Below are 15,640 nucleotides of genomic sequence, written 5' to 3' on the forward strand. Positions count from 1 at the left end.
TGGCTTTGAAATTGTAAGCTCAAGCTTGAGGCCTATTTATACAAGATTAGCAATGGTGTGGTCATGTTATTGGGTTATAGGACAATGGGTATAATTTAGCTGGTCAAAATGGTACTGCCCTTTTTATCATATTAACAAAGACTTAGACCCATGGGTTAGAAAAGATCATAGCCGTTAGGTAGTAGTGGTTGGTATAAGTACAATCGCATCCAAAGATAATTCATGACGCAAGTGGTGATTACATAAGACCATTAAATATCCTTGGTGAACAAATTTCAAATTAATTCAATTGTGCTGAATCACAAAAAGAAAAAAATAAACTTAATGAGAAATTGTAATTTTGTTTAATCATTTTAATTTTAGTAATTTAAGCCAAATTGAATAAGTTAATTATAATTTTATCAATTGATTAAAATTAGACTTTCTATTTTATCTAGTTGATCAAAATTAGGGTAAATTATTGTTTTTTATTTTCATATTTAATTAAAATTAACACATATGCTATTTGTAAAAAAGAAAAAAAATTCTCTGACTAACTCAAGATCTCTCCCTCCAACAAATTTTATTAAGACTTTATTTATTTTATAGTAAATATTTTACATATTTTTAGCATTTAAAGCACTTAAAAAAATAAATTAACAAAAATTCATTATTACTATTTTTAATTTTCTAAATTTTGATAATTATTTTAAAATATAAAAATATTATATATATATATATATAAAATAAACATATATGTCACTAATTTAACACGGTAACCAAATAATAAAAAATATTTTCATAAAAAATTTTTTAAAAAATATTTTTTATATACGAATTATTTTATAAACCTAAATTAAAAATGTTTTAAGTAAACCTAAAACCCTAAAAATGTCCTTGTTTTACCTCCTCCTCTCTCGTTCTCTCACTCTCCCCCTCTTTCACAATTTTTGCCCTGCGACCAGTTTTTTCTCTTCCCCAAGCCGACGACCAGCTTTCTGCTTCCTCCTCTTAAACTGCCACCGTTAACGCCCAACACTCTGTTTGATCTTTCCCGAAGTTAAATCCATCTAAAATTGAGAAGAGAGAGAGAGAGAGAGAGAGAGAGAGAGAGAGAGGAGTTACAAAACTGCCGGCTCTGAAATTCTTATCTGTGACCATCTCACTCACCACCAGTCTGGGACCTCTCCCAGCAGTCGACAGTTGTGAGAGAATATATGAAGGGAAGGACTTTGAGTTGTAGGAATTCAAAACCTAAGAATATTTTGACAAACTTAGAGATGAAAAATTAACTTACTCTAAATAATACTGATTAAGCAATAAGTTGCCTAAATCCATAATTGCCTTAAATGATGAAATGATTAGTAATAGTGCTTTAACTAGAGATATAATGATAATAATAAAATTTAGTTGAAGAAAAGAATTTATAGAGATAGATTACTTTCATTAGAAATGTAAGGAGAGATTATTAAGTATATTCAATACACATAAGTTATTTCTCTAAATATATATGAGTCTCAAATCTTTAAAATTAAGAAAAAATTCTTTCTCTGTAATTTAGCCACTAATTGGTTATTGCCCTAAATCTTTAAAATCTTTTGGTTGCTCTAATGGAATTTGAGGTGGAAACCAACGGTTAAAAAGAAAATTAATAAGGAAAATTTTCCAAACGTCCCTGATCGTATTCTATTGGCTTTATTTTTTTAATTTTTTATAACAGGATATTTTTTATATCCGTTTTATAGTTGATAATTCTTTCAGAGTTTGCACTTACCCTTCTAACAATGTATCATTCAAAAATCGAGCCAATCATCCCTGATCATATTCCACTGGCTCTTTAATGCATCATTTCTTGTATTTTTATACATAAAGATTGAGAGGAGAATTGAGATGTAACTTCGATCGCCAGCACATTAATTAATTGATTAATGGATGATACGTTTAAATCCATTTCATAATCATAGTAATTTTAAATCTATCTGCAATTGTTTAATATTAATCCAAATACATCATATCCCCACTCACCTTAATGGAGACATAATTTCATCTATTTTCTGGTAGCTGTAATTTCATCGAGAACAGGTAAAAAGATTCCCATAACTTTATTTTACGATTTGTGACCCATTTTGATAGTGATCCATTTAGATTAATTGAATTTTAATCAAATATTTAATAATTAAAATTATTTCTTTAATAAAATTAACATTTTTATTCATGAAATGAATACGACTGAAAATTTAAAATGAAAATCCTTTTTATTTAGCAACTCAATAGGCAAATCAAGTCAATATGTAATTCCAAATGTAATAATTCTAACATATTAATTGTATTATACCCTTCTTTTTTTTAATCTTAGGCCAAGATTTTTCTAATCTTAGGCCAAGATTTTTCTTTTTTTAATAGCACTATAATAAATAAAAGTCTCTTATTAATGGGTAGAATCAAATTCTTAATAATTAAAAAAAATTTTATTTATCATCACTCAAATTTATTTATATTAAATTTAAATTTATTTAATTACATGTCAAATTATATCATGATACCACATCGTGAAAATTGCCAACTTTAGGAAGACCCAATTAACTTTTTTGCCACTCCCTGTGTCACTAGAAGGGAAATGCATGATTACAAGGAAACACTTTCTTTCTCCGTTATAGTGGATGGTACTGCTCAGGTGGAAAATAGAAGTAAAAAATTGTTGTACAGTAACAAGCAAATAGCTGTCCCATTTATAAGTGATCAAAGTTTAATTGTAATGACGACTGACGAGGAAACACCTTATGAAATTATGGAAAAACAAGTCAATGCCTAACTAAATTAGATGAACATATATTATGTAATATGTCTATGCACACATGTATAGAGCTAGGAAATTAAACAGAGACCATGTGAAACCCATGAATCCATTGTCTCCATGTAATACACAATTGTTGAAAAGGAAAGCAAATGATTGCAATTAGTGCCCACTAGCTAGCTAGCTACCTACATTAATTGCCCTGTGGCCAGTGGCCATTTCCATCTCTTTCAAGTATATGCGGAGGGCTGGCTTCGAGTCTCCTTAATCATTAGCCCCATAGAATTTTTCTTTGGTTTGGTAATAGGATAATAAGTTGGTCTATAATCTATATTTTTTTATTTATAATTTATAACTTAATTAACATTAATTATATAATTGGAATTGTATTGTCAGTTAAAGGTCTAATATACTTAATAGTGAATTCTAATATATTTTTATAATATTTATACCTATCTCTCTATATATTGCCAAAATAATACTCTTCTTTTTGAATAATTTTTATCAATTGCCCCCTAATTTTGAGGGATATTTCACTTTTGTTCTTATTTTTATTTTGTTACCATAAATTCCTAAATTTTAAAAATGTTATACTAATATCCCTCTTACTATAATTCGATTAAATTTTCGATAAGATACTTACATGGTAGTGTTATGTATTAAAAAAAAAATGTCATGTAGGAAAGGGTTAGGGGTGTTATAAATGAACATAAATGAGTAAGGGGTAAGGGAAAGAAAATATGATATATGAAAAAAAATTATGGTATAGGAATTTTAATGATATTTGTAACAACCAAAAGAAAAAAAAAAAGGGATTTTGGCGTGTGACAGTGGGTTTCCACTGTCACTGCCAGCTTTTTATAAAAAAAAAAAAAAAAGTTTCAAAAATCGGGAGGAGGATTCCCCCTCCCCCCCCCCCAATTTCTCTTCTCTTCTCTTCTATCCTCTCCTCCCCTCTCTTCTTCTTCTTTCCTTCTTTGGTGACCGGCCGGCGACCTCCCAAGCGGCCCCCCCACCCTGCCGGCGACCCTCAAGACGCGGCGGTTCCACGAGCGGCAAGAGAGGGAGAAGAGAGAGAAAAGCAGCGCCTGATGGCGTGACTTTCCGGCGCGATTCCTGCTTCATCCGACGTCCGATCGAGGCGATTCAGGTGGCGTTGGAAAGCTTGTTCCGAGAGATTTCTTTTGATAGGTTTGGCGTTGGATGAAAGGTTTGGGTGCCCGGAATCTTAAGTTTTGGCGAATTGAGTAAACATAGAAAAAAAAAAATATATATATATATATATATATATAAAATAAAAAAATAAAAAAATAAAAAAAAATAATAAACAAAATAAAATAATAATAATAATGGTAATAATAATAACAAATAAATAAAATTGCTGCAGAATCAGTTCTCGAGGTAGTAAGGGTATTATGTAAGCTAAAGGATAAGAATAGAAATCATACGATAAAGGTATGACTGCAATTTCCTGAGTTCCTTTCTAACTTCATATTGTTCAAAACAATAGTATAATCTAATTATAATAGTGTTAAGAGAAATAAATTAGCGAAGATAAATTATAGAAGGCCAATGGATAGAGAAAGTGCATAATGAAGGTTTGGACAATTGATTGCAGATGCAATATAATCTAAATGCCAGTGGAAGTACTAGCTAGAGTGGTCAAAGGACCAAATTTGAGTAGCACAGACATATGATAACGCGATAGAGACTCTGAAAGATATAGTTAGCAAGTACAGCTGTCATGTTAGGAAGAAGAATGGAACTAGGGATAGAATAGTCAAGTTCTATTTTGGGTAAGACGAAAGAAATAAATGAAAGGACAACCTAAAGAGCGCATAATAAAAGGAACAAAGTTAAGATATAGGGTAGGCTAAGTGTTATTATTGACAAGGTGAATGACAAGGATGGAGAACCCAAAATGGGACCATATTAGTGAGAATAGTGATGGAGGTGTGGAATCTAGTAATGTGATACTCATAGCATGATGTAGTTGAGGTAGTGCTAGGGGCTAAATTATAGAGCTTGGAGTTTCATGATTGGATCATACTCTATCTATTCTCTATTTCTAAAGTAAAGTGGATAGCAATGGGGCAAGATTCTTTTAACTTGTTAACAGTATCAAGAAGATTAGGCGAGGAATACAATAATAATGAGCAAAAGCTAGAAGGTGTGCGATGATATTGTGGACTATCTAATTAGGCAGAGAAGAAGAAGTTAGTAAGTAGTAAGTTGAATAAAAGTTAATCTAAGGGATCAAAAAGGTATGATGAGAGGAAAAGAATGATGGATAATGACACAGAGGCTTTAGGTTAGACTTTTGAGATAGTGAGAAGGTAGTTAGAGGTTCATTATGAATGTCAGGCAAACATTTTTAGTGTGATCAACAGAATCACTTTGTAATGAAGCAATAACGACATGACAACAGTAGGGGTAGAATGAAAAGTGACAAGTCTGGGTGGTTATAAATCACTAGAAAGTTCAAGGATCAAATTAATGACCATAGATAAGGGTAGAATTAGTGTTGGAAGAATTTATTAGTAGGATAAATCTTTCAGGAATCAACAAAAGTTAAGGGCACAATATAAACGATGATAGATATGAATCATAGGTCAAGTATAAGTAAAGTTAATAAATTATAAAATATTATGTCAGGAAGGACAATGGTACGGTAAAGGGTTCATGCATATGATACCTTATAGGTAGAGCACAATTGTGCTAGGAGATAATGAAATTTGGAGAGAAAAAACCAAGAAACATAGGTTAACATTATTATATGGACAATCGAGCGTAGTTGAATATAAGAGAATATTTTTCTTTCTTTTCAAGTTTAGCTCGTGTTTTTGATTCTAAAGTATTATATAAGGAACAGAAACTGAGTCAAGGAGACCTAGTTATTTAAGAGTTTGGTAGGCACCGATCCATACACAATTTCCTGATATGAGAATGATAGTAAGTGCATACTTAGTGTTAAGTATGAAAGGACGATTAGAGTAATAACAGGAGTTAAATCGAGCTAGTTACTAGGGCTTACAACCCTTTTGAACTATAAGCTGGAGGAAGTGCTAATTGCTAATGAGTTACAGTGAATAGAATTGTTGCTAATGGGAAAAGTTGAGACTGAAGTTTGGAAAGCTATGGGCAGTATATGTGATTATATTAAGGAGAATAAACACATGAAGTATCTTGTTTGGAATTAAGGCATGACACCTATTTCCCACAACCGTGTTAGTTCAGATGGAACTTATAGTTTATGGGGCTCCTATCCATCCAGGATGAGCAATTTCCTATTAAGGCTGGTAGGGAATGATAATGTTCTCATAGTTAAGTTGGAAAAGGGGGATACAAAAAGAATTTTCAATGATTAATTACAAGCGTTACATAATGTGAAGAATGTGCTGGTAGGGGTCAATCGTAAGATTAAAATTCGCGAAGTAATGGAACTAGTAATCAAGATAGGACTAAGAAATAAAAAGAAAGTTAAAGTAGATGATGGAATGGACATCCTTGAAGGAAAAAGTATAAGAATGAGAGAAAACAAAGGTTAAAGAATAAATACAGTAGGTTGGAAAGATATCAACAATAGCAGAAATAGGAAAAGGAAGTGGATGAGATCCAAAGGATATGAAGAAAGCTCGGTAGAGCTAGTTATAATGATGAGGATAAGGAGGAATAGGTATGCTAGGAACACACTAAGAAATATTTAAAACAAGTTATTATGAGATGATAGATTAAAGGAGTAGTAGAGCCTCGATCTGAGTGCCAATGTGTCAGAAGTAGGCCACATACTAAAAAGCTATAGGAAGAAGTCTAGATATTTCCATTCCAGAGAAGGAGTGAGAATTGATAAAGTCGCATTGGATTGAGTTGTCAGGGAATATAAACACTTTTGTTACCTATAAGGAGAGACCCAGTTTACTTTCTAATGTTGATAAATGATACACTTGGCCCTTGGAGGAGACTCTACCTGACTAGTTACATAAGATGGATAGAGGTTGGTCTAAGTACCTTAGTAATGACACAAAAGAGATTAAAAATTTGAAGTATCATGGGAGTGAGAAGATTTATAGATATTAACCACTGAGGTCATAAGAAGAGTGAAGATCTCGAACAAGATGCCTGGATTAGGTGCTGTAGGAAAGCTACTCATAGGATGCTCTAGGATAAGGAACATAAGTCATGTTTTGGGGAAATAGAGATTATCGAAACAAAGGAATGAAGACTGAAGTCACCAAGAGATACGTTAGAACGTAATAAAAGTGAGGTAAGCACCAAAGTTGATAAAAGTTATGAGACATCAAGTCAAGAACAGTGAGGTATAGCGAATACTTGAAATGTCAGAAAAATGGTCAATGAATAGTTATAAGATAAAAGCCCTTTAGAAAGAGATGATGACCAATAGGACACTATAGTAGAATCAGAGAGCGGTAGAATGTCATATATAATATACGAAGAGTTTGAAGAATAAATGTTTTACCAATCTCTGCATAGCTGGAGGAGTAATGATTGCACTCGTTCTAATAATCTTATTTTCCTTATTTCTTTGTTTATTCGAAAATTCGAGGACGAATTTTTCTTAAGGGGGGAAGAATGTAAAAACCAGCAAAAAAAAAAAAAAGAGATGAGACTTTGGTGTGTGACAGTGGGTTTCCACATCACTTTGACTTTATAAAAAAAAACGTTTCAAAAATCGGGAGGAGGATTCCCCCCCCCCCCCCCAATTTCTCTTCTCTCCTCTCCTCCCCTCTCTTCTTCTTCTTTCCTTCTTCGGTGATCGGCCGGCGACCTCCCAAGCTGCCCCCCCACCCGGCCGGCGACCCGGCGACGGCCAGACCACCAGAAACGGTGGCAAGAGAGGGAGAAGAGAGAGAAAACGCGCGCACAGTGGCAGCAGCTTTTCGGCGCGATTCCGGCTTCATCCGACGTCCGATCGAGGCGATTCAGATGGCGTTGGAAAGCTTGTTCCGAGAGCTTTCTTTTGATACCCATTTTGCAGCAAATGGAGGTCGGATGAGTGAGATATGGAGAAGAGAAGTTTTGGGTTTTTCAAGCTTTTTTGTCAGATCTAGGACGATCCGACCGTTGGATCGACGATCCGAGACCACATATGGACTGAGGAAGAGGAGAGAAACATGATGGTATGACCAGATCCGGCAAATGTCGCCGGCGACTGGCGGCCAGCCACCGTGCGCGGTGGTTCCGGCGGTGGCTCCGGTGGGCTATGGAGATGATTCAACTTCCAGAGGTTTCCTCATAAATTTTTGAAATTTTTGAGACATAGATAAACTTCGGGTAAGACTATTTTCATTATTTCTCTGTCTGTGGAGCATAAATACAGTGTTTCTTAAACAATAAAAATTGGAGAAAAATTCTAAGAAAAATATATGATGAAAGTAAAATTATTTGGAGATATTTTATGGTGTTTGTTGAATTTTTTGAGTGATTATAGAATATTTTTGAAAAATATAAATAGATTTTAGTTAGATTTTTAGCATATGGGCATATAAGATTATTTGAAATTTATGATATTTAAATTTTATATGATTGGTTGAAGCTTGAAGATGGAGGTTTAAATATGTGAATATTGAATTGGGTTGAATTAAGAATATGTTAGCTGTTTGAAACTTATGGAATTGAGTAAAATTCTTGAATAAAATATTCATGGGTGATTAGAAAATTATAATTCATTTTGCAATAGCCTTATAATATTATTAACGACTGCAGGACAAAATTTTAGAATTTTTAGAGTTTGTTTGAGTGAATTTTTACAAAATGTCAATTATAGGGACTAAAACGTAATTTTTAAGGTTTTGAGTATTGCTTGGTTTGGAGGGCCCAGGAGGGGCCATATAATGATAATGAGATATGAGTTGAATTTAGAAGTGTTATTTGAGCCTTTTTGCAGGTTGGGTAGGTCCCAGGTACAGGGAAAACTCTGTCGGATTTTCGACATGAATTAGGCTGTCTATTGCCTCTTTGGAGTTTTATCTTAATTTAGTACTAATAAATTTATAATTTAATTATTAGGTGATCGAGGTCAGCTATTTTTCCGCATCCAGCAGCCACAATAGTCATTGGTGTACTGTGAGTAAAATATTAATTTTAATTGTAATTTCGATATTATTATATGTTCAAGCATGCCCATACATCACTTATAGGGGATCAGCTCCCATATATTATGATTGATATTACTGGGTGTGTGAGTGCTCCAAATTACTTTTTTGTTGTTATGATGTGAAAACATTGCTGATGTTGCATTTCACTCTACAGGGTGCATTAGCTTTAGATAGTTATAGAGATTATGGTTAAAATTGATATTTTACTATCTGAGTCGAACGCTCACTCCTGTTCACCATATTTTTCCAGGCTACAGGAGAGCGTATTCTGTAATAGGAGATTTGCCCCCAACTTCCTGGTCATGGATAGATCACCCAGGTTCGGGTCCATAAGCAGTGACAATTGCCATTTTTCAGAATAACCTGTCCCTTTCCTCTCAGGTTATGAAAAGATTACTTAATTGTATTATTATTCTCCAAATTTGTAATTTAGGACTCCGCATTACTAGTAGTATCATTAATCCTGTCAGGGATTGCATGAACTTAAGTTTTTGTATTAACAAATGAAAAATTTTTATGAGTTTTAAATAGTTTGTAAATGGTATAACAGGGTTGAGCTAGGCTCCCCTAATTTAGTTTCTGATAATTACTGGGCTAAGTTGGCTCGAAATAAAACTACAACAATTTAATTTAAATTATTTTATATGCATATTGGGCCTAAATTGTGGGCCTAGTCATGGGTTGAGAAATAGTTAGGCTTACTACGGGCCTCGGGTACGGGCCTCGGGGGCTTTAGGCTGACCCAGGTCCTAGTGCCGGTCCGGCCCATAGGTTGAGTCGTGACAATATTTTTTTAATTTTATTTTTTTGATAGAGTGACACTATCACACAAGTATCTTGTCAATGAACTGACTGAATCCCTGTATGAGAAATTTTAGTGTAATATTTTTAAAATTTAAAAATTTTGTAATAATAAAATAAAAATCAGGATGGAAGTGAAACACCTCAAAAATTGAATGGGGATGGATAAGAATTACCCATTCCTTTTATCTAGAAGGTCATCTCCATAGTTTAATCAAGCTTCATAGTGGTGCAACTTTTTCCTTATTTATTTGTTTTTGGGATGTTGATGATGATGGATCTTAAATAGTTGACTGATGAGAAGGAATCTGCATTACAAATTAGTGGCCTTGGTGGGGATGGCATAGGCAAACTCTTCAACTTTGTTACAAAAGTTGGAACATGTTTATCAATTGAGGTTGGTTTATTATTAGTTACTTTCTCCTCTCCCATTGACATGTCAAACCACCTCATGTCTGGTTTGAGTGAGGTGGCAACCGAATTGAGTTGGGTGGATTCGAGATTGAATCATTCGAGTTTGAATTAGTTTGAGTATCATCTTAATTTAGTGATAAAAATTAGAGAAATGATTAAGAAGGTTGTTAAAGATAATCAGCTTAATTTAGTGGCTACAAGGGAAAATATGTACAGATTGATTGGGAAATGCCAAACATGGCCTTTTCTTTTCCTGTTGCTGCACACTCTTGATCTCTCGGTCATGAACATTCTCAGATTATTTCTTATTATTATATAGGGCTTTCTTGTGATAGTTAATTAATCAAACACTACATATAGGATTTTTGAACTTTGAGCTCAAGATTCAAGAAGATCAGCATAGTATTTGGAAATCCAGCCTTGGATTATCTCCACCTCAGTTGGCTGCTTCTGTTGTATATCCAAGCAATGAGATCCTGCAAATACAATACAGATTTAGCTTCTTGGAGATCTTAATTCTAGTATATCCATATATTAGCCATCATATATTTACTACAACAGTACATAATATCAGTGATTAATAACAGAGCTAGGAATTTAGTTTAGGGAAACCAATTAAAATATATTTTTTATTAAATAAATAAAAATTGACAAGAAAATTTTTCACAAAAGTTAATATGTTGTTACAATTAATATATAATAACAAATTAAGCACCTTAATTTTTTTTAACAAAATTGACTTACTAAAGATTAAATAGAACCGTTGTTTTTGCAAAAATATAATAAATATTTTATATTGTAAATTACTACGATGGCCTAACATTAAAAAGCTCGTCTAATTTATCTCAAATTTATTTTTTCTAAAACAATAATAAAAAGCAAATTTAATTAAAAAAAATATAAAAAGTTATTTTAACTATCCTAATTTTAGATATGTTTTATCATGCTCACATATGTCTAATAGATCCATACATATATAAATTTTAAAAAGTAAAAAACTACCTTATTTGATTTTGAAAATACAACGATTAAGTTATCGGTTTCATCAAAATGACAAAATTTAATTATTTCAATTGAAATAGAGGTGAAACTAGGAATCTATTATTTGAGGGGAGGGAATGAATATTAATAAGAAATAAATGAAATTTTTATAAAAATATAGGGACTAAAATAAAAATATAAAATATTAAGATTTCAAGATTAAACTATGAATTGAATTTACACAAAGATAAAAATATTGAAGGGCAAACAATAATTTTGTAAAAAAACACTAAAATTTTAATTTTAAAAATTGCCGAGGGTAAATAGTATTTTTTTTTTTTAAAATTATATTAAATTTATGGGTAATTTTTTTAATTTTATAAACTTTTTTTTTTGGGCGCGCATGGTCCCTTATCTCCAAGTAGTTCTTCGCTTGAATTAAAATCCGCTTTAACGATATGGTAGAACTATTTTGTTGATAGATTATAAAGTGAGAAACTAATTTGTTTGATTTTGATAATATATGGATTAAATTGTATACTTCATAAAAGATTAAGTACTAAAGTGTAAATTATCCTATAAAATATTTATTTTTAAAAAATTGTCACTATATCCCTATAAATTTTTAAAATTTCAAAGAGACCCAGTGCTCCCCTTACCCTAACCTCCTTCCGTCCCCGTAAGTGATGGGTGGATGGGTCCGTCGCTAATAATTTAGCAATGGATCCGTCGCTGAAACGCGTTAGCAATGAGATTTTTAGTAACAACTATAATTTATAACTAATTAAAATTTTGACTTTCAATAATGGATTTTAGTCCGTCACCAATAACATTTCCACTAAAGTATCGATAATAGGTTATTAGCGATACATCCATCGTTAATTAGTATTATTCATTGCTAAATTCAATCCCTCATAATTTTTTTTAGTTATTATTATTATTGTTATTATTTGATTCATTAGTTGAGTTACAACATAGAAGAGAATTTTTTTTTCTTTTTTTTTTTTTTATAAATTCTCATCTCACATACTATGATTTTAATATAAAAATTTATAATAAAGATTATATATTTTTATCATTAGATGTCTCCCTCAAATTATAGATTTTTCTTATGCAAATTTGATTTACAATGAATTTTTACATAATCTAAGAGTTAAACCTTGATTACCACCTAAAATTATCTCTATATGTGTAACCAAGTCGATTGTAATTAGTTGATAACATCATGTACTTTATTTTAGTGATAAATGTGAGACTTGTTAGGATTTTTTTTTATGCTAAAGATAGATACACACAAGGCTCAATGATGGGAATGAACGCTTGTTAAAATCATGACAATTTTAATAAAGTTTTTGTTCTCATATAAGCCACACACTCACACTATTCACAACCTATGTGGGATCTCGAAGAATCAGTCCTGGGGCAAGTCCGCACTCACTGACCTCAACCAGGGCCACACCGGGCACTAAGCCTCACCTTTTGTTTTAACTCAAGGGTGCCATTTTTTTATGCCAAAGATACATACGCACATAGTTCAATGATAGGAATGGACACTTGTTAAAGCTATGATAATTTTAATAAGGTCTTTATTTTCATATAAGCCATACATGTATACTATTTGCAACCAATATGAAATCCCGAATGACCGACTTATTAGGATTAGATCCTAGTATTTGAATATCACCGATATTATATATATATATATATATATATATATATATATTAATCTTTGGAAGATTTAATAGAGATAGTGAGTTGTGTAATAATTAATGAGAGATAACCATCTCGTTTTATCAATATGAAAATGAATAATCTTAGAATAAATAAATGAAAATTTTCGAAATTAAAACTTTCTTATTTTCTATATCTTAAAAACTACTCTAGTTTAATTAAAAAATATATATATTAAGAAAATATTTCATAAAATATTTCAATTTTTAACTCAAGAAAAAATAAATAAACAATGAAAATATCATATTGTTCTAATCATTAGATTGTTATTTTTCATATTCCTTACATATGTTTTTTTTTTTCTAAAAAATAGAGAAGGTTAAGAAAAGAAGAATAAAAGAATGGAGAAGGTAAAAATAATAAAAGGGAAAAACAAAAAGGAAAAGATCAAAACGCTGCGTTTTAAAGATACATTTCCTCTCGTTTTCCAGACTCCATCATCCGAAGTCCAAAATCAGCGCTATCTTCTACTCCTCAAGATCCCGTGTGCACAGTGCAAAGTTAACAAAACTAACCAAGACCCACAAAAGATTCAAGCTGAATCACATTATGTGGGGATTTAGCTTTGGTGAATCAGCTCGAGTTGAATGTCTTCAAAGCAGAGATGACCATCTTAGATCTGAGCCAAGTCTTCAATAGATTCACATCATTTCACTTTGTTCCTCCTTATGCCTCTGAAAGGAGATTTTCTTTTTTTTTTTTGGGTTGGGTTGGGTTGGGGGGGGGGGGGGGGTGTTGGTTGGGGGGGTGGGGGGTGTGGGGCCGGGAAAGAGGGGGAGAGGAAGAAGATTCGATTTTTAAGCATATATAACTAGACCATATCTCTCTGTCAGGTAATTTCTTTGAACAGAGTCTGTTTTCTTGGACTGCTATTGTCAACTGATCAGTGAATAGAGGAAGAATTTATATATCTACAAAATGTTTTGATTTGATGCTTGATCATTTGGTTATTTTCTTGTTTTGATTCTTTGATTTGGGTTCTCATATTAAAATGCAGATTATCTCCAGAGCATGATTGTAGTTGGATTTTTGTTTAGAATAGCATCATATGATAAATGTGAATTGATTCATAGGTTATTGAATCAAAATGATTTTATTTTGTGATCCAAGATATAATGGAACTTATGATTCATTTCTTAAATTGATATATCTAAGCTATAACTGTCTTTGAGAAAAGACATTGCTTTTCTGCAGTTAGTTTCCTCATATTTTCAGATACATATTTTGATTTGATTGTCCCGGAATTTGGGGGATTGTTGATTCTGGGATGGGGTTTGCCAAAGCTGCAATGGGAATAAAAGTATTTCTGGTGGGTGAGTTGATGGTATTTCGTTTGTTTACATTAGTTTATTAGTTGAATATAAATGTATAATCTTAGTTCTGGAAACTAGGTGGTTTTTGGTCATGATTGGAAATTCCTTAAACCTTATTATCTGATTAATGATTTGATTTGTGGTCTTTTGACACTAGAACTTGCTCATGCCTTGTTGGGTATTTGAGTGTTGAATCACTCTGGTTTTGAACATTGTCAAAGTGTATGAAATTTTTGTTTACTGGTGTAGTAGGTTGAAAGTGAGAAAATAAATGAACAAGAATGACTATTTTCTTCTAGTATCTGCATTTTTTAAAGTGTAAAGGAACAGCAAATGACTAGCTTGTCACAACTAAAGGAAAAGCGACTGCAATAGCTTGTCAGAAATGCACTGATTAATGAGATGATGATGAAAACAATGGTGTAGAATTGATTTGGTAGCCACAAGAAAGAATGGAGTGAGAAGGCAGGGATTCTTGAAGTCCTTTGAAATTATCTAGTGTTGAATACCAATTAACTAAAGGAGATTCAAGAGTTAAGGTCATGCTAGGATTTAATCTAATTAATCCAATTTATAATGTTTTTAAAGGAGATTAATTCAAAAATCACTTCAATTCTCTTTTAAAACATATAAGGTGTGTTTTAATCAAATCAAACCCTATTTTCGTAGCCTTTGACTTAATTAAAATTCATTAAGTTATTTAATTAATCATTAATTCTTCTTAAAGCCCCATTTTATCTCTAACCGTATTGCCATAACTTCAAAATCTTGGTTATCCATCGTTAACTTTGATTTTTTAGTCCTTCAATCAATGACTAAGATAAATACATAGCAAATCCTATTACTATAACTCTTAATATTGAAAGAAAATCTAATCAAATCCATAGATTAATTTAGAGTGCTACAAACATAACTCTGAAATCAAAATATCTACTCACTCATATTCATCAATGCAAAGAAAACCTTATAATAAAGAAAACATAAAAAAAATGAAGGATTAAAGAAATCAAGAAGATTTGCAGCTTTGATGATCAAGAAATCTTTGTTGAAACTTCCTTGAAGCAGAGAAACCCAAAATTTCTCCTGGCCGTCCTTGCATTTTTTTTTTCTCTTTTTTTTCAACTTGTGGCTAAACCTAGGAATATGATGAATATATTGTGCCAAAAAAGAAACCCTAATAGGCTAAAAACAGTACTGCGGGTCTAGAGAAAAGATCCAAATCGCATGGAATGAATTGGCATAAAAATAGAAAAACATGGCCCGTGCACTACTCCGTGTAAGAGAAACAGCAGCTATGTAATATTGAATGCTGGAATTACAGGCCCAAAAGCAATGGGCTTTTCTGCTTCCTCTAAAAAGTTAACCGTTTGCATTTTTCTTCCTAACAGTTCTAGTCTCTAATTCAACACACTTTTCTTACATAATCATGTCCATGACTTTTGAAGCCAACTGCATTCATGCTTAACTTGTCCATTCTACTCGTCAAAGCTTCAAACTTAGCCCTAGTTAAT

General features: G+C 32.1%; 1 long non-coding RNA gene across 1 annotated transcript; it reads left to right on the forward strand.

Moving 5' to 3' along the window:
- The first annotated feature begins 13,580 nt into the window (after window positions 1-13,580).
- Window positions 13,581-14,427, forward strand: LOC131173773 (uncharacterized). The gene is made up of 2 exons (XR_009144098.1): window positions 13,581-13,649; window positions 14,011-14,427. It is a non-coding gene; the product is annotated as an uncharacterized LOC131173773 (long non-coding RNA).
- Window positions 14,428-15,640: the final 1,213 nt, after the last annotated feature.

The sequence above is a fragment of the Hevea brasiliensis genome, chromosome 1 (genome assembly GCF_030052815.1).
Source record: "Hevea brasiliensis isolate MT/VB/25A 57/8 chromosome 1, ASM3005281v1, whole genome shotgun sequence".
NCBI lineage: Eukaryota > Viridiplantae > Streptophyta > Magnoliopsida > Malpighiales > Euphorbiaceae > Hevea > Hevea brasiliensis.